At 40.8% G+C, this 20,537-nt stretch overlaps 2 long non-coding RNA genes across 2 annotated transcripts in view; one reads left to right on the top strand and one right to left on the bottom strand.

The window, feature by feature from the left end:
* The window catches only part of LOC116558176, a 99,360-nt gene that overhangs the window by 23,467 nt on the left and 55,356 nt on the right, over positions 1-20,537 (bottom strand). The window lies entirely within an intron of this gene.
* LOC116558179 lies at positions 12,663-17,244 on the top strand. The gene is made up of 3 exons (XR_004271895.1): positions 12,663-13,555; positions 15,924-16,063; positions 17,059-17,244. It is a non-coding gene; the product is annotated as an uncharacterized LOC116558179 (long non-coding RNA).

Here is a 20,537-nt window from a genome sequence, read left to right on the forward strand (position 1 = left end):
AGAACTCCATAAATGGCTCCTAATTTCTCTGTGCTTTGAGTCAATTCTAATAATGAAGTTAAGAACTTCTGATCTTTAATAGCTCCCTGAACGCTTACATTTGCTAATGGAAAGACTGCCTGAAACAGAAAGTAGGCTTTGCACACCGAAGCCCTTTTGCATATTGAAAACAAAAGGATCTCCAGAGATTCGAGGTTTACAAAGGCACATTCATGCTTGGAAATTCATGGGTTTAGCATTTTCAATGATATCATTTTGTATGGACAGGAGGACTGAGAACGTGCAGGTATGGTCATGGAACGTTAATTGAAAATAATGGAGCTTTTTTGGGTACCTCTGAAACCATTCCAAGAGAAACAGTTGATTTAAAGTTGGTGCAGTCTAGTGTGCATGATGCCTGCCAACCGTTTTCTAATTGGATTATCTGACACTAAATGTGAAGAGTTAAATAATTTCTTAACACAACACAAAACGGATACTCATGGTGATGTGACCCAGAGGAGAACGAGCACTCATGCTTCTACGTTAATCTGAAAGGCTTTGGCAACCTTGGCTCCAGCTGGGGTGCAAAGGGCTCTATCAAAGTGAAGCAGAAATTGCCCCAAAGGCTGTTGGCCAGGCCACAGCTGGATTGACTCATTGTTCAGTGACTTGTCAAGACTATAGCTACTATACAAACAGAGAAACTGGGATTGCATTTGATTTTTATGGAGGTACAGTCACAGTCGGGGCTAATTTAATTCTATCAAGCTGACAAAAGGAACACAGAAGTCAAGGTTTGGGGACAAAGGCCTATGAGTTCACAGCTTTAGATAGCCCTCGTCCCAGCCTGTTAGTGCAGCAGAAGCAGCACAGGGGCAGTGCCATGAAAGAAGTTCAAGTTCAAGAGCTAAGACAGGCCAGGCCTGGTGGGTCGTGCTTGTAATCCCAGCACTTTGGAAGGCAAAGGCAGGAGGATTGCTTGAGCCCAGAGTTCGAGACCTGTCTGGTCAATAAAAGTGAGACCCTGACTTTACAGAACATTTTTAAAAATTAGCCAGGTGTGGTGGTACACACCTGTGGTACCAGCTGCATGGGAGGCTGAGGCAGGAGTACTGCTTCAGCACAGGAGTTCAGGGCTGCACTGAGCTCTATGATCATGCCAGCACATTCTAACCTGGGCAACGGAATGAGACCCTGTCTCAGCAACAACAGCAAAACAAGTAAGACAACAGAACTTCATTCTATGAGACCACCAAGAAAATGAAACAGCAACCCAAAGAATGCGACACTTTGGGGTGGGTATCCTCCACACCATTTATGCCACTGCAAATACTTGCAGATCACTTATTTGATGAGGGACTGGTATTCAGAATACATAAGGAACTCTTACAACTCAATAATAAAGAAGCAAATAACCTAATTAAAAATGAGCAAAGTCGGTAGAATCTTCTCCAAAGAAGATATACAAACAGTAAATAAGCAAATTAAATAATGCTCAACATTAGTCATGAAGGAAATGCAAACCATAACCACCATGATATAGCTCTAGTGAAATTGTCTTTGTAAAATTTTAACTGGAAATTATGACAGTGAAAGAAATCAGACGTAATAGACTCCAACTTGCTTTTGATGTTTATGCTGTTCCCATTCATTCCTGGGTGTAGGCAGAACTAACTTTGGGAGGAATTCAGTTCATGGTTTGACTCTGAAACAAAATTGGTAGTACCCTTCCCCAAAAGACCCCCTTTTTTCCTGGGGACCAGTCTGCCTTTGCAGGACTAACAAATTAACTATAAGATTAGAAATTATAGTTTAGGGGTCACACAGTCTCTGGCTCTAAGAATCTGAACCCCCTCAAATTGCTCCTGGGGATAGCATCACTACTGTAAAACCTAAGACCAGTACTTGAGACGTTTTGCAGACTTAGCACTGGATGGGTCAGCTGACACCACCCAGACTGTAGTCTGGCTCAACTAGTTCTGTCCTCCTACCCAGGAACAGAAAACGGCAAGAAAAACTCACTTCGACCCCCTATGATTCCATTTCCAACCTGACCAGTTAGTACTCTCTATGTCCCAAGCCCGTCCTGCCAAATTATATTTAAAAATTCTGATCCCTTAATGCTCAGGGAGACTGATTTGAGTAATAATAAATCTCTGTTCTCCCACACAGCCAGCTCTGCATAAATTACTCTTTCTCCATTGCAATTCCCTTGTCTTAATAAACCAGCTCCGTCTAGGCAGCGGACAAGGTGAATGTATTGGGCAGTTACCCTAGGGTGGCTGGAATCAAGTAGACAGACAATAACAATTGTTGGTGAGGATGTGGAAGCATTCAGAACCCTGTACAATGCTGATAAGAATATAAGATGGTGCCACTGCTATGGAAAACAGGCAGTTTTTCAAAAGGTTAAATGTTGAGTTAGCATATAATCCAGTAATTCTACACCTTGGTGTATACCCAAGAGAAATGAAAACATTTGTTCACACAAAATCTTGCACACAAATGCTCATAGCAACATTATTCATAATTGCCAAAAAGTGAAAACAACTCAAATGTCAATCAACAGATGAATGGATAAGCAAAATGTGGTAGAGCCAAACAATGGAATACTATTCAGTCATAAAAATGTGTGAAGTACTGACACATGCTATGACATGGATGAGTCTTGAAAACCAGGAAACCATCATTCTCAGCAAACTGACAGAAGAGCAGAAGATCAAACACCGCATGTTCTCACTCATAGGCAGGTGTTGAACAATGAGAACACATGGACACAGGGAGGGGAGCACTACACACTGGGGTCAGTTGGGGGGAAACAGGGGAGGGACGTAGTGGGTGGGGAGCTGGGGAGAGATAGCAAGGGGAGAGATGCCAGATGTAGGTGATGGGGAGGAAGGCAGCAAATCACACTGCCACGTATGTACCTATGCAACAATTTTGCATGTTCTTCACATGTACCCCAAAACCTAAAATGCAATAAAATAAATAAATGGGGAAAAAAAAGAAAACATAGGCTAGGTGAAAGAAAGAAGCAGCAAAAGACCAAATATTATATGATCTTATTTGTATGCAAAGTCCATAATAGGCAAATCTATAGAGACAGAAGTAGATTAGTGATTGCCTAGGGTTAGAGGGTAGTTAATAGGGAAAGATTACTGGGGGATATGGGATTGTTTTTTTTTGAGTTGATGAAGATCTTATAAATTTAGATGGTGGTGATGGCCGAACAATTCTGAACATATTAAAGCCACTGACTTGTATGCTTTAAATGAGTGAATTTTCCAACATGTGAGTTATATCCCAATAAAGGTGTTTTAAAATTTTTAAGAAGAAACTTCACTTCATTGGGATTGCACCCTCCATTTCTTCCCTAAGCCTGGGTCAGATGGAAAAAGGAGCTGCTCATTCTGAGTCCCTGGGGGGAAAGCCTGTATGTTAATCCTTTTTTTTTCATGAACCCCAATCAGCATTCTGAAATGTAGTTTTATCTTCCATTTATTAATAATGAATCACACCATATAGCATGTTTAACACCACTTCATAAAGATGCGGCAAGTCACAGGAGAAGAAAAAGAAAGCCCACAGAAGGGGCAGGAAATAGATAAGGCAAGTAGCAATAGATAGTTACTTTTTAAGGAAAAAAGTAACTATCTTTTTTCCTTAAATAGATAAGGAAAAAAGCACAATGAAGTATGATAAGGGGCAAAAGGTTTGGAGAACCACTGCCAATGACCCTGACAAATATGTGCACGCTATTTGCTTTTGATTGGCAACTGTTACAAGGAGAAAGTGTTGATGTAATCTCTGAGGTTACTTTGTCTTTATCTTCCAAGAAACACAGATCCCAAATAGATTATAGATTGCCCTTCTTTATAATTTCTCCTGGATCACTTCACGGAAGGATATCAACTCCACTTTTATTTCATTTTTTTACTTTATAATCTTTGTTTTACTTTAAGTTCTGGGATACATGTGCAGAATGCGCAGGTTACAGGGGTATACATGTGCCATGGTGGTTTGCTGCACCTATCAACCCATCATCTACATTTTAAGTCCCATATGCATTAGGTATTTGTCCTAATGTGCTCCCTCCCCTTCCTGTGTCCACGTGTTCTCATTGTTCACTCCCACTTATCAGTGATAACATGTGGTGTTTGGTTTTCTGTTCCTGTGTTTGTTTGCTGAGAATGATGACTTCCACCTTCATCTATGTCCCTATGAAGGACATGAACTCATTCTTTTTTATGGCTGTATAGTATCCCATAGTATACATGTGCCACATTTTATTTATCTAGTCTATCACTGATGGACATTTGGGTTGGTTCTAAGTCCTTGCTATTGTAAATAGTGCTGCAATAAACATATATGTGTGTGTGTCTTTATAGTAGAATGATTTATAATCCCTTGGGCATATACCCAGTAATGGGATTGCTGTGTCAAATGGTATTTCTGGTTCTAGACCTTTGAGGAATCACCACACTGTCTTCCAAAATGGTTGAACTAATTTACACTCCCACCAACAATGTAAAAGTGTTCCTATTTCTCCACAGCCTCACCAGCATCTTTTGTTTTCTGACTTTTTAATGATCACCATTCTGACTGGTATGAGATGTCATCTCATTGTGGTTTTGATTTGCATTTCTCTAATGACCAGAGATGATGAGCTTTTTTTCATATGCTTCTTGGCCATATAAATGTCTTCTTTTGAGAAGTGCCTGTTCATATACTTTGCCCACTTTTTGATGTTTTTTTCTTGCAAATTTGTTTAAGTTTCTAGTAGATTCTGGATATTAAACCTTTGCCAGATGGGAAGACTGACAAAGAGCAAGCACTTTTCTCCCATTCTATAGGTTGCCTGTTCATTCTGATGATGGTTTCTTTTGCTGTAGCTCTTTAGTTTAATTAGATCTCATTTGTCAATTTTGGCTTTTCTTGCAATTGCTTTTGGTGTTTTAGTTATGAAGTCTTTGCCCATGCCCATGCCTGAATGGTATTGTGTAGGTTTTTTTCTATGGTTTTAAGCCTGCATGTTATTCTATAGCTGATCTGTATTTTCCTCCACCTGTGTACATTTTCAAGCAGACTAGAGCTACATATATGACAGCTCTACAATTGTAGCATTTATAAAAATGGAAATTTAATGTGAACACTTTTTTGAGGGCAGCTGCTTAGCTTGGTGGTACCTTTGCTACAGCACTGAATTTCCCCTCTGGTTCTGCTTCTTTTCCACTCCAAATTCTTCGTTATCTTTGGGGTGGTTCATATTATTTTTCTGTAAATATTTCCTCACCCCCTGAGCCTGTCCTGCCCCCACCCCTAGGAGGAATGTACTTCCAAGTGAAGTTGGGTTAGGCTGGCTGACTTGCTGTGGCTAATGGAATGAAGGAAATAGTGACTCCTGTGAGTTGCAGGCTAAAATAATCTTGGAAAATTTCCACCAACCTTCCATTTACTGTCTATCCATTATGGAAAGTGTGCACTCCAGATAGAGATATCTCCTTCAGCCTGTGTCCCAGACTAAAGACACAGGAAGCACACGTGAAGCCAAAGGCAGCCTGGAGCAGCACTACCGCAGACTGCCCATGACCCCCAAGAGAGAAATAAATGCTTGTTGCTGCAAGCCACTGAACTTTCTCTTAAAACACAACATTATCATAGTGAAAGCTGATGGACACAATCATTGTATTCATTCAGAAAACATATTCAAGCATTCACACACTCAAATCCTGTGGCTGTCCTTTAATAAATAAGACTGAATGTCTTCTGTTCTCAGGCACCTCGCAGTCTAGAAAGGCAGAAAAGGACGCAGATAACCCAAATACAAAATATGTGGTGAGTGATATGAGATAATCGAGTATGCTAAAAGGTTTGGAGCAGAAACAGATTATTTCTGGCTTGGAGGAATCACAGGGCTTCTTGGAAGAGCTGACATTTGAGGTGGAGTCTTGAAGATTTATACACATACAGAGAGAGGATGGATAAACAGTATATATATTACTCCTGAACTGTTCATCCTATAATAAGCACTTTAGAGGAGGAAAACGCAGTTGTATATAGATAGAAAGCAAAAGAACACACTTAAACTCAATATATCTAGTTATTAAGATAGGCAGGTATACAGGTAAGTACAATATATTAGAATAAGATTTTTTTTTTTTTTTTACATTTTGGTCACTTTATTAAATGACATTCAATAGTTTCAGTTTCAACGACTAAACAGCACTTTGAATGGTGAAAACACAGAAAGTATATTGTCATACTTGAATGCTTTTCACAACACAGATAACATATCATCACATGTGAATCCTGTCTGATGGAAGAGTTCAGAGGGGAGGCTGGCCCATCAGAAAGATGTCGCACCTGATTTCAATATAGAACGAGGCTTCCACATACCCTAATCCCACCCCATCATTAAGTTGGTGAAGAATAGAGTCTTGGGGAAGCTGAGGGACTCTCTGAAAGTCACACAGGCTGTGAGTGGCAGCCTTGGGAATGGCAGCGGGCCTCTTGATTCTCTATCCTGTTCTTTTATTTCTAATGATTATAATGAGAAAGAGAGAGAGAGAGAAAGAGAGAGAGAGAGAGAGAATTGGATAGATATCTACCTACCTATCTATTGCTCTTTATATATTTGTGCCTTGCCTTGGGCTAAGTTCAGTTTAAAAATGGAATATAAAAGTGAGGAGTTTAGGGCCCAAGTCACAAGTGTCTACAGGGTCTAGACAGTTCCATGAAGCTAGACCCAAGACAGCAACTGCAAGTGTACGTGGACAGAGTGTTGCCAGAGAAGCAGAAGGGACTTTTGTGGCCAGAACTTAGAATATTTTTCAATTTGAATATTGTTTTGAGACAAGATTATTGGGGTGGGGAAGACCTTTACAAATAGATGGAGGAATATAGATAAAGATAGAAAAAATGGGAAGTGTCCTTAGAGAAAAGTCAGGGTTCTGATGTGGAGCCATAAGAAGTATCTCTTGGTTAAGATAAAGGTAGGCACCCGGAAGCCCACAGGGAGACAGAGATGAATTCACCCCCCATAGGTGCAGAGGGAACCACCCTCAAGGACCAGATAGGACTGTTCTCACTGGATGCCACAGTAGGAAAGAGGACAGCTGGAGAATACACACTTTCACCCGTGCGACCCCTGCCCTGGTAATAGTGCTAGTCAAGGCCCTGGAATTTATATCATCCTTCAGGGAAAAGAAGAAGGATGCAACGAAAATCCTAAAATCACTGGAAAACCCTTGCTTTGATAGGTATGCTTGGAACTGACTAGACTTTCTATCTTCAGTAAAAACGGAGGTTTAAGACAGACTTTAGATTTCATTATAGAAAAATATAGGCCGATTTCTGTGTACTTAAGTCTGTGTCTATAAAAGTCATACTCACTGCACACACAGGAAGAGAGTGGCGACTCCAAATGAGGCTACGTATCTTAGAAAGCCAGGTGCTTGGGTTCTTGCCTGGATGTCTTGTTTCTTTAGATAACTATTCTATTTCATTCCCTTTGCTAAAAAAAAACATCCTATGAGTTTTCCATATATTGTGCTATGACTAAGACCGAAGCAGAAACACCAAACCCAAAGGAAAAATCAACACATTTGTTTTTTTCCATGTTGACGGTATGCTTTGGAAATGTGGAATTTCCTCCCAAATGTTTCTATTAAAACAGCCCTACCCACAAACTCCTTCTCATTTTAAAAATACATGTAAAATGAGGGAAAACGGAATGTACCTACACCAGAATCCACAGAAAGCAGTCCATAAATACAAGAAAAGGCTCAAAACCATGGTGTAGCTTTGACAATCTGAATTTAACTTTTACTTAAGTAAATCTTTATGAAATCAAAACACTAGGAAAATATATCCTCCGATTTCTTTAGGTTTTAGCATAACCGTTAGATTTCCAGAAGGTTGCTGCAACGGGTTTAAGGAGACGCTGGCATCTCCAACCAACTCCAATGAGGGCAATGCAGTGAGCCGGGTGCTACTTCTGATCCTAGCAATCACTCCCAGTGAGTGGCTGCTGGGCCTTATTTCATCATCTTTAAAATGGGAGGACCCCTAGATGATTCTAGGGCCTTTCCAGCTTTCATACCATTAGATTCTACTTTTTATTCATGCAACTTCTAGAAACATAGCTTGGCAAGTCCTTCAGAATTTACATTTTCTTTCCCTCTTAATTGCATGTGTTTTGAACAAAGTCCATCAGAGCTCATTTTGTTCATCTTCCTAAAGGTTGATTCAGAATCTGTCTCTATACTTACATGCACAAAGCGTGTGTCCATGTTGGGGGAACTGTACCATCCTATGCAGCCTTTTGGCTCAGATCAAGTAACTCTGCCTTGGGGATGGCAAGGGACTATGGATTACTGAGAAAACTATTATCCCTTGAAACAAGAAAGCTGGTTTTCCATTTGAAAGAGAACAGGCATATTCCAGCAGAGACTGCTCACTATAAACCACTGTCTAATTTCATTATTTCCATACAACTTTACTGACAGATACATAAGTATTGGGGGCAGTTTACAGCATTGATAGTTTGCTTTCAACCACAGTATTTCTAAATATAGAGTTCAGAAAACAATCACAATTAGTAAAATTCTGTAAAAAGCATGACATGCCAGGAAGGAATACCATATTACAGAGAAGAACAAGAGAACCAGAAAGAAAAATAACATGATTTGAAAAGGTCCCAGAAAGGAAATTTTATAGCCTCTAAAGTCTGAATGGAGAAAGGCATTCAACTAGCAGTAGAATATGATCTAAAATTAAAAGTAAATAGAAAATAAGAAAAAGGGGCTGGGTGCAGTGGCTCATGCTGGTAATCCCAGCACTTTGGGTGGCTGAGGCAGGTGGATCACCTGAGTTCAGGAGTTGGAGACCAGCCTGACCAACATGGCAAAACCCCATCTCTACTAAAAATACAAAAATTAGCCAGGCATGGTCACACACACCTGTAATCCCAGCTACTTGAGAGGCTGAGGCAGGAGACTTGCTTGAACCCAGCAGGCGGAGGTTACAGTGATCTGAGATTGTGCCACTGCACTGAAGCCTGGGCAACAGAGCAAGACTGAGAAAAGAAGAAAGAAAAGAAAAGAAAAGAAAAGAAAAGAAAAGAAAAGAAGAAGGAAGGAAGGAAGGAAAGAAAGAAAGGAGAGAGAGAGACAGAGAGAGAGAGAGAAAGGGAGAAAGAAAGGAAAAAGGAAAGAAAGAAAGAAAAAGAAAGAGAGAAAATAGGAAGAGTAAGAAGAAAGGAATGAATTTGGAGAACTGAAAGTAAACAATGGAAAATGAGTAATTACTAGTCTGAATAAAGGACTTGTACTCAAGAAAACAAAGTTAAAAAAATTCATGTGTGAATATCCTTCCCATCAGCATAATTGGCTTAAACCTGTGTCATGATATTTATCTTCATCTTGGCCATTTATTTAGTGCAGGACTATGTGGTTATAGTATTTAAATAGTTTGTTAATATACTCTTCCATGTAAGAAAATCGAAGAGAGTTAAATTAACATATGAATAGTTGTTAGACAACATATACTTGTGCAAATTAATTAACAGGTCAAGATAATATAAGATGGAACTAAAGACGATTCTTGAACTTTTCTTCAAACAATATTTGTCCTAGGTCTATCACATAGGATATGCAGATTATAAACAAACTCTTATGAATATAACATTAAAGATTAGCTATCACCACTTATAGTTATCAAAAATTAAAAAAAAATGATAGTCAAACAATTATGCCAAGATTCTTAAAGCATTAAAATCTGGGCCATATTGAATACTTTGAAGAAAATGTGATAAGTATCACTGGAAACAGCTACACTATGATGAGTAAATAGAGTAACAGAAATGAATGTAACGCTTTAAGGTTGTTGTTGTTGTTGTTTTTTTAAAAAGTGCTTTCTCAAAGATCACTTAAACATTTGCTGCTATTGGTTTGTTCATACAGAATTTCACACTTAAATTCATCAGTTCCTTTAAACAAAATAACTTGAGGTAAAGAGTTCAAAGCGTACGCATTTAGACAACTCCAATTTTTCTTTTTTTTAATTTTTTTCAGAGACAGGGTATCAGTCAGTCACCCAGGCTGGAGGGCAGTGGCATAATCATAGCTCATGGCAGCCTCAAACTCCTGGGCTCAAGCTATCCTCCTGAGTCGCTGGGACTACAGGTGGGCACCACTATGATGAGGAGTATTTAATTTGCGTACTCTATTTGAGCAGATCTAAGAAAAACATTGTTTTGTGGAAAGTTCAAGAAAAATTTGTTTGAATTTTTCTTGTACAAGAAGCCCATTTAAAGCAGGACTCAATCATCCAAGGGGGTTTTGAGTGGATGCTACTCCATAAGTCTGAGTTGAAAATCTACATGCTCTTTCTTCAGAGAAATAAGGAACATAATTTTTTACTGAAAGTAACCTAGACATCTCAGGAAACCATGGGAGAAAGATTGGGAAAGTGACATGGCTTATCAAGGGTCACATGGCTCATCTGAACAGAACTGCAGGTGAGATAGGCCATACCCTTGTCACTTCCCTAGGCTACTATTATTGCAATTTCACTTATGATTGCAATAGGCAGGGAGAGTTGCTCTTACAAGTGATCTCATTTTTAGAAAAGAATGCAATTAAACTCATATTTTTGGGCTGATCCTCAGACTTCCTAATCTACTGCCTCACTCTGTGATCTTTCAACCATAATTGAGTAAGATACTTTGGACAAGGACTGAGCTCATAATAAGCATCATTCTCATTTGTGGAGCACTTAGTATATGCCAAGCACTGTTCTGAAAATTTTCCATGCAGTAAGTCATTTAACTCTGCAAACAATCACACAAGGTAATATTCTTGTTTGCATTTTACACATTAAGAAAAAGGAAAGAAAAACAGGCACAGACAGGCTACCTAACTTGTGTAAGATCACAGAGCAAGTGGTAGAGCCAGGATTCGAATCTAAATGGGAGAAAATCCCGCCCCTGCTGAGTGCAAAGGCTAAATGGCAGACAAAGTCTCAACAGGGCTAATATTTTGTATTTTGTGTGTAGGTGCATTCGAGAGTTTACTGTATTTAACATACTTTCTTCATCTGCCTTGAGGGGATTTAAATTGTTGCCAAAGAACAAGAAAACATTAGCATTCAAAGTCTAACATTCAAAATGTAACTTTTTCATTATAAAATCAGCTTGAAAGCCAGGCATTATTGAGATACCATGTGAAGGAAAGAAAGGGCCAGGCTTGGCTGTCCAGACCACAGAGCTTCACAGCACAGCCAATCAGGGAGAAGAGGAGGAAAGCCCCTTTCTCCTCCAAGGGATTGTAGGAATAAGATGACTGGCAGAGATGGTTCTATGTGTGATGGATTTAGGAAATATTGGGGGATGGAGGACTTAGGAGTTTGGCAGGGGGTTGTGGGATATCCTGGTATCCCAGGATAAAGCAAAGGGCAGAGCAGCCAAGTCAGGCAAAGGAAGGTTCCAGTTTGCCCTCCTAGGCTTCCCACACATAAGTCATTCAGGAGGGATGCTAAGTTAGGGCCAGCATCATCACAGGGGCTGGGGTAGACCACCTGGAATAGGGTCAAAACAGAAAACATACAGTGCCATGGAGGCATCCACACCGTGGGAGACTAAATCAGCAAGATGATGATTCCTGAGCTGAGAAAGCGCGAAGTGTGAATCAGTAGTAGTAGGCTCCAATGGAATGCAGGAACATCCCCTCTTCGCTGGGGAAACAGAGCATCCGAGAGTATAGCAGGGATCTGAGGACCCTGAACTCCTCCGTTGGAGGTAGGCCATCCTCCCTTCCTGTCTCTGTAAACCCCAGAGGGTGGAGTTGGGGGCATACAAGTAAGCAAGCATCCCAAAGACTGGATGTTGTCAATGAGATGTTTAAATTATTGGAATAAACTCAGTTTGCAAAGCCAAAGTAAGTTTGGTTACTTTAACTCTCAGAGAAAGAGAGATGGAGGCAGTAGTTTTCAATTCATGAGGAAGCCCAGAAGAACTACAAACAAGTTAAAGGGACTATACTTTTCCCACGTGACTGAGTTATGGTAGTACTTTAAAAGAAATCTTGCTGTATATAAAAACCATTAACAATTGTCAGAGGAGTGTGAACCAGAGAAACTCTATCTTGAATAGGGGCTGGGTAAAATAAGGCTGAGACCCACTGTGCTGCATTCCCAGACGGTTAAGGCATTCGAAGTCACAGGATGAGATAGGAGGTAAGCACGAGATACTGGTCATAAAGACCTTGCTGATAAAACATGTTACAGTAAAGAAGCCAGCTAAAACCCACCCCAACCAACAGGCGATGACAATGACCTCTCATCGTCCTCACTGCTACACTCCATGGCATTTTACAAATGCCGTGGCAACATCAGGAAGTCACCCTATGTAGTCTGAAAAGGGGAGGCATGAATAATCCACCCCTTGTTTAGCATATCTTCAAGAAATAACCCTAAAAATGGGCAACCAGCAGCCCTCCGGGCTGCTCCATGGAGTAGCCATTCTTTTATTCTTCTACTTTCTTCATAAACTTTCCTTTTACTTTACCCTGTGGACTTGCCCTGAATTCTTTCTTGCACGAGATCCAAGAACCCTCTCTTGGGGTCTGGATCGAGTCCCCTTTCCAGTAATAAAATGAAGCATGAGAAGGTTTGTAGTAGAATAACAAAACACTGCTTACTAAAGGTCAAACACTGTCCTCAGCACGTTATAGCTACTAATTCATTTAAGGCTTACAACATCCCTATGACATGGTGCCATTATTATCACCGTTTAGCAGTTGAGGGAACTTAGACACAGAGAGGCTACATAACCAGGCTCCAGATCACATAGCTGATAAATAACAGAGCTGGGATTGAACCTAGGCAGTCTGGCCCTCAAGTTCATGTTCTTAACCTCTGTGTTACACTTTGCACAAAGCATGGAGGCAATACAAAGATGACAAGACCCAATCTGCCATTTGCAGAGCAGGCTTTGCAAAGGAAGCGCCGTAGGGGCTTTGGGTGGGGAAGGGAAGCAAAAGGGTGAGAAACAGGAGCAAAAGCACCCAGCCCTCAAGGAACACACATGCAGGAAAGAGCAAGGCAGTAGACTCCTAACACCCAAAGGGATTCATCTGCAGGGCTGCTAGAATACTCTATTCGTGAATACCACTATGGTTGTTACAGCATAGCACATTTGATACCCAAGATTTCTTTCTTCTGGTCGAGAATCAAAACTTTCTAACACTTTCGTGCTTTGACTTAACTTCCATTTCATGGCCATTTTGCAAAAAGAAAAAATTTTTATTACTTTATGAGAATACCCTAACAATGAATTTGAAACAATAAGGCTCATTCCATTGGGAAGGCTTGAAGCCAGCTAGGCTCACTTACTCGCTGCATGACTCACAGCTCATACCCCTCACACATCTGTGATGTGAATTCAAGCCTCAGCAGAGCAGCTCACAGATAGCCAACACCAGGAAAGTGAAATCTGGGAATGTCAGGAGCCTACCATGTCCTGCAGGCTGGACCACACGGCGTGAAGGAGAGGAGGAGGAAAGGAGGCTGGCAGGTCAGTAGAAGCTGGGTTCTGACAGGCCTCACATGCCCAGCTTAGGAAGACATGGGAGTCAGGAAGAAAAGGGGTCAAGGAAGGACCCCTATGGCATGGGCATTCTCTCCATATAATGATTCTGGATAATTTTTCTTTCTTTGAATATTTTCCTCACATTTATTGGCTTCACATTTGTATTTATTTTCTGAATTTTCAATGTATGGGTTTTGCCTTTTTTCACTGAATATTCATATTTTAAAATACCTCTAAAGATGTTTTTGTATTAAAATATTAACTGATCTATTGTGAAAGTTATTGGAATCAAAATGGAGTGACTCATGTTAAGAAAATCCTGAGACAGAGCCAGGGGAGGCCCTGGAGAGCTGGATCTTACTCTTCACTGTGTGATAACAAAAAAGACTACGAAAACCACAACTTTGCACAAAGGCTACCACAACCTTACACACACACAAATGAAACTTCTATGAAGACATCTGCCCAGCAACTGGCCTCTGCAACCTCAGGCTGGCGACACCCTTGTTAATGACTTTTGCAGCCAAGGATGTTGATTTCAAAACAATTATGTAATCCTCCTCATTTTTCCCTTCGGAGACCTTTGTCTTTCTTTACCTCCCTGACTATGCACGTAGTTTACTATGACACGCCTACTCCCATTGCAAAGCTCTATTCTCAACTAAAAGTCTCTTCTTTCAGAGAGTCTCTATGATTTAGGTTGACAATATGTTGTGAATATTATGCTTAGTGTGGTTTATTATTTACTTTTTTTTTTTTTTTTTGAGTCGGAGTTTTGCTCTTGTAACCCAGGCTGGAGTGCAATGGGGCGATCTCGACTCACCGCAACCTCCACCTCCTGGGTTCAGGCAATTCTCCTGCCTCAGCCTCCTGAGTAGCTGGGATTACAGGCACGCGCCACCATGCCCAGCTAATTTTTTGTATTTTTAGTGGAGACGGGGTTTCACCATGTTGACCGGGATGGTCTCGATCTCTTGACCTCGTGATCCACCCGCCTCGGCCTCCCAAAGTGCTGGGATTACAGGCGTGAGCTACCTACCGCGCCCGGCCCTATTATTTACTTCTAAAATTTATTTAAACTGCTTTTTATATGAAAAGTTTAAAAAAAATTATGTGGCCATGTCTATACACTTTCCTTCACGGTTTCCTTATAGTTTCTTCATCTACTTTTATTATCATGTAACATACGGACTGCTCAGAAAAGCAACCCTATTTTTTTTTATATCTGCCTCCTGGTTCCATTACAGCTTAGAGGTTAAGAGCCTAGGTTCTAAGTCCAATGAAGCTGAGGTTGAATCCTGGCTCTGCTCTTCACTGACTGTGAGCAATGTTTCTTCCTACAGTTTTCTCTCCAATTTTGAGCCAGACACTCAACAAACCAATGAGAGACATAGTCTCTCCATTATGCACATGGGAAAATTAATATTTAGAGAGGTGACGTTAGTTGTGCAGTAAGTGGGAGTTAAAATTGGACAACAGTTGGCCTGTTTTTTGAGGCTGGGGTCTTACCAGTTATACTTATTCTATACTGCCTCCCATGGGACATCGTTACAGTCCTTTACTATCTTGTAGAGTAAGTTCTGCTGGCATTTTACTTGGGATGTTTGCATCTATGGTCAGAAGTGAGAATGTAGTGCAGTTTGTAGGAAGTCTGCAGGTAATTTGAACTGTTTGTAGGTAGTTTGAACAACCTCTGGGCTCTGACTAATATTCAGAAGCTGGTGATGTCATCTGAAGTCTTAGTTATCATATTTGGCCTGTGTCAAACACCAGACTGGACTAAATGCCCTAGCTTGGCACATAGTCTCTCTAATGAGACCTACAAAGGACAGGGGGCTGGAGAGAGAATAGAGCAGACTGGCTTAATTAACAACATTTAGTAGTTACCCTCTCTGTTAGGAACAAAAGTATGCACTGTAAACACGCACTAAAAAGATTCCATTCCCCTGGTCTGCTTGAAGCAAGAACAATGATGTCAGGCGATGATGTGATTTCAGTTCAGAGCATGTTTTTAAATTTGCATTTAACTTGATTAGAAACAGCTGGAAAATCAGAACGATTGCATAACCTCTGCAATGAGGCAGAGGTAAACAACGTCCACAGTGCACAACCACAAGTTACCATCCTCAGTTGTTTCAGACAAGGAAATAATTCGCAGTCATTGCAAATTTTTTTGCAACCCCAAACTTCTGGTTCTTTCAGTGTTTATCTTTATGCCTATTCAGATAATATTGCCACTCACTGCTGACGAGAGTAACAGTGCTAAATACTAAAAAATTAGCATCCATTTTGTCTTTATGAAGTGTTTTTTTAAAGTATTTATAATTCAAATATAATTCTTTTCATTATTAAGTCATGGGCAGATCAAACAGAATATTATCCAGAGAGTTGAGGAGTCAGAGGTGGATGTCAGCCCTGAACAGATAGGAAGAAACGTAAACCTGGGCGAGCAGCACTGGTCCTGGTTCTGCTGCATCCTGTTGAGCTTTTGAGGTATGTGATTTGTTTATTATTAATGCACTCTCTAGCATATCTTGACAAATGCAATTGGAGAGGCTCTTAGCCCGCACTATACTCTGATTTTTTAATCTCCCTAAAATGTGGATGCAATCATATTATTTTCTTGTTTACATATCAGTAAGAGCTAGCCATTATCTAAATGATGAGATCCAAAAGTCTTCCCCTTGCAGACAATCTGGTCCCACTGTTAATCTCCTGGTATTCTGTCCCTAACCTATATCGTAAATTGCAGCCAAGTTGATTCCTAAGCTATTTCCCAAACACTACTTTTTTAATATCACAGTCCTTTAAATGCTACTGATAGGCACTGTACATACTGTTCTCTCTGCTTAGATGATCCTGGCTGCGGTTCTCTGCTTGGCATAGTCTCACGTGTCCTACAAGACCCAGCTCAAATAGGATATCTGTGAAGTGGTACCCAACTCCACAAGACATTGTCAGCTCCCTCTTTCATATCACCACAGTGCTTGGCAGGGACTTTCCATCAGAAAATCTCCTACCACATGAGGCATTTACATGTCCATAGATGGTTAGATTCTTAAAGGTGGTGTCATACCCAATTCTTTACTACCACAATGCCAGGTACATAGATATGTATATGCATTCCCTGTTAACCTACAGCTGTGGCCACAAGGGATGGATTACGAGGGGCATTAGCCCCTCCATGGTTTCTGTCAGTCTACCTTCACAAGTCTTTTGTATATTCAACCGATGTTTCTCAAACAGAGTATTAAAGCAGCTTGAAGACGAATCTGCTGCCTCTTCTTCTCCCCACACCCGGAATCCCATCCCAAATATCTCCTGTGTCAAAGTTTTAGAGCCCATATGGAGTAGCACTAACAATGCCTGACATAATAGGTGCTCAACAAAAATGTGCTGAAAAGAAAAATAATACTAGTTAATGGTTATAGAGTATTTACTATGTGCTAAGCAATAAACTAAACATTTATATCCATTATTTTATCCAGTCATTAAGAAGACCCTATGAAGTAGGACATTATTCAGATCCTCATGTTATATCTTAAGAAACTCAAGATGGCTGTGTGCCAAGGTTGACATAATGGGTAAGTGGCAGAGCGAAGATGTGAACCCAGGCTCTCCACCTTCACAGGCTTGGTGTTAATTAAAGAATGAATGCTCGGAGTTGATTTTTTTTTTTTTTTTTGAAATGGAGTCTCACACTATCACCCAGGCTGAAGAGCAATGGCACAATCTTGGCTCACTTCAACTTCCAAGTTCAAATGATTCCTGTGCCTCACCCTTCCCGGTAGCTGGGATTACAGGTGCCTGCTACAATGCATGGCTAATTTCTGTATTTTTAGCAGAGATGGGGTTTCACCATGTTGGCCAGGCTGGTCTCGAACTGCTGAGCTCAAGTGATCCACCCTTCTTGGCCTTCCGAAGTGCTGGGATTCCAGGTGTGGGTCACTGCACCCAGCCCAGTGTTGATTCTTATAATCCCAAACAGTAATATTCAAGTATGAAAGTCACCTTCTGGGGAAAAAAAAATTTGACTTGAGAATCAGGTCTCAAAAGAAGGTGAGATGGACCTGAAATAAACTTTTTATCATGTTTGTCATTTTATACTAACAGGCCAGTGTGATGTTAGGATGTTGCATGTCCAGCCTGGCCAACATGCCGGCGTTAAAGCTCTTTTTGTCCACAAAACTGGATCAAGTCCCAGTTCTGCTACTTACTAGTTGAGTGAACTTGGACCAAGTTATTTAACCTCTCTCTTCCCCCATTTCCTCAAGAGAAAACTGGGGAAAACACCGGCCCTATCTCGCAGTGTGTGAGGATTGTGTGGGCTGATGCACAAAAGACACTTAACAGAGACCTGGTACATTTTTACTGCTTAATAAATGCCGATTATATTTATTACATAATCATTACAACAGGACAAAACTCCTTGTCTGTATCAGCTGCCGTCTCTGATATATCTGTGAGCCTAATGTTTCCCTCTGCGCAATGAGAACCGAGCCATGCTCAGTGGAGGAAACTCACGTGAGAAGTCCAGACCTAAGTCAGTTCTTGGCTGTGCTATTACTTTATGAGAGGATTTGAGCAAAATAGCATTATCTTTCAGGGCCTGGGTCTCTGGCTCTGGGCAATGCAGACAGTGATGTACCAGGCACTGCCAGTGACTGGTACACTTAGAGAATGTCTTAAAGGTGCTCTATATGGTCATGCTAGCAGTGGCCATATACAGCAATGACTAATGGCCATGATAAACATTTTTTACTTTATTTTTAAATCAGATAGGTAAACTAATGAAGGCTATGTGGAATGAATTTAGTTTAGTATTTTTTTTTTTTTTTTTAATATGAGAGAGTTGTACTCTATCACCCAGGCTAGAGTGCAGTGGTACAATCTGGGCTCACTGCAACTTCCGCCTCCTGGGTTCAAGTGCTTCTAGTGCCTCAGTCTCCCAAGCAGCAGGGACTACAGGCACGCACCACCATGCCCAGCTAATTTTTGTATTTTTTGTAGAGACAGGTTTCGCCTTGTTGGTCAGGCTGATCTGAACTCCTGGCCTCAGGTGATCCACCTACTTTGGCCTCCCAAAGTGCTAGGATTACAGGTGTGAGCCACTGGGCTTGGCCAGATTAAGTATTTTTAATGATAAATTGACATAACATTTAGAGAAAAACCAACATTTAAGTGATAAAACATTTAAAATGCTCAGAAATAGAAGGGCTTAGGAGGAGATAATCAGCTTTTAATTACTTAGATACTGTTCACTCCAATTGAGATCAATTTCCCATGCTTTTAGTTACATTTAGAAGCACTTTCCTATTTAAGAAGCCTAGCTACCAGAGAGAGAGAAGGTAAGATACATAAATTCCACCCACTTAATTTTTTAGGAGAGCTCTCGGAAACAAAAAGTCTGAGGGAAATAAGAGTTGTGCTGCTTCAAATGGAATTTAGAAATACTGAGCAATGTAGGTGGTCCCCACGGTATGATGCAATGCATTTCTAGAAATCAGGACATGAGAGGACTCTTTATAAGGCCCGCCAAGCAGCTGCTCTTACATTTGTTTGCACCTGGCCACAGGGTAATCCTTAATTTCCCAGGCCATTCTTGATCCAAAGCACAGTGGTAGCAAGAAAACTCTTGACGTTTTCAGGCAATGCCAGAAGTAAGGACGTGCTTATCAAAGTGTGAGAGTCATTTTTGTATTTTTGATTCCTGAGACCCCCAGTAGAACACCGTACTCTCTGAAAGGGATGTTGTGGCACAGGGTGGAGTGTGGAGACTTTGAAGCAACACGGATATGGCCTCCAATTCAGATTCCACTCCTTGCTGTGTGATGACCAGCAAATTACTCAGATGTCCTGTGCTTTTCTGGAGTTGTCTGTAAATTTAGGGTAATGATCTCTAACCTGTGGTTTTCTTCTGAGGCTCAGTAAGTTGTCACACCTGATACAAAGCATCAAGTGGGTGCTGGGACACCCTCATTGGCATTCAACAAGGGTAATTATGTCCTCAGTGGCACCTCTTTTTCCCCATAAGCTTTGGGGGTCTCCTGTATAGTCTTGTAACCTTTGTTCAGGATGCCCCCTTTGCAAGCCTGTGGCTCAGCTGCTTGGTTACCAGCTCTCACTGCTGCCCCGATATTGCTTCTCTTGCCTGGCTACCCCTCCAATGGCACAAACGATCTACACTTTTCTGATCATCTTCATCACGTGCGGTTCCTGAAGTGACATAGGGGAGGTGTAAGCTCAAAAGTCAGCCTGGGCCCTGCATTGAACTGAGCTCATTATTCACTTGCACCCCTGTGGCAAAGTTTGAACAATTTTATAATGGGCAAACTGTTTCACCACATTTGGGCCCATTAAAGAAAAATCCAAGTTGGTATATGTGTTTAAAACACACAAACTGCTACACCTGCACTGCCTAATGTGGTAACCATGAGCCACATGCGGCTATTGAACATGTGAAAGTTGATCCTATGTACTGGGTCATTCTGGACATACTCAAGTAAACAGAGTCGAGAGGCCAAGGGGAGAAAGCATTCAGGGCACATCACATGGCTTCAAGAGTGTAATTCTCTGCAAGCCTGGCTGCTGAAACTGCCTGCTGTAACCAGAAACAAGTTTTACCTGACAGCTACTGAAACAGCCTGCTACAACTCTAAGACTAGTTTTATGTACCACTGTAGTCTCTCACCAGTCAGAACTTGTCAGCTTCCCAGAATGAGCTTTTTTTCAAAACAATACAGAGCATTTATCCTTTTTATAAACTCTTCAAACTTCTCTTTGCTCTTCAGACATAATGAGGACCACTGGTCTGTGTATATGGCCTGAATTGCAATTCTTGCTTCCCAAGTAAAATGTTTTAACTTTAGGGATTCATCTCTGTATTTTATTTGACTTCAACAAACACTTAAATGAGGCTGGTGTGAACTGATGTGCCATGAAGTAAAATACACACTGAATTTTGTGC

Source organism: Sapajus apella, unplaced genomic scaffold, assembly GCF_009761245.1.
Source record: "Sapajus apella isolate SASKATOON/1434 unplaced genomic scaffold, GSC_monkey_1.0 scaffold21, whole genome shotgun sequence".
Lineage (NCBI taxonomy): Eukaryota > Metazoa > Chordata > Mammalia > Primates > Cebidae > Sapajus > Sapajus apella.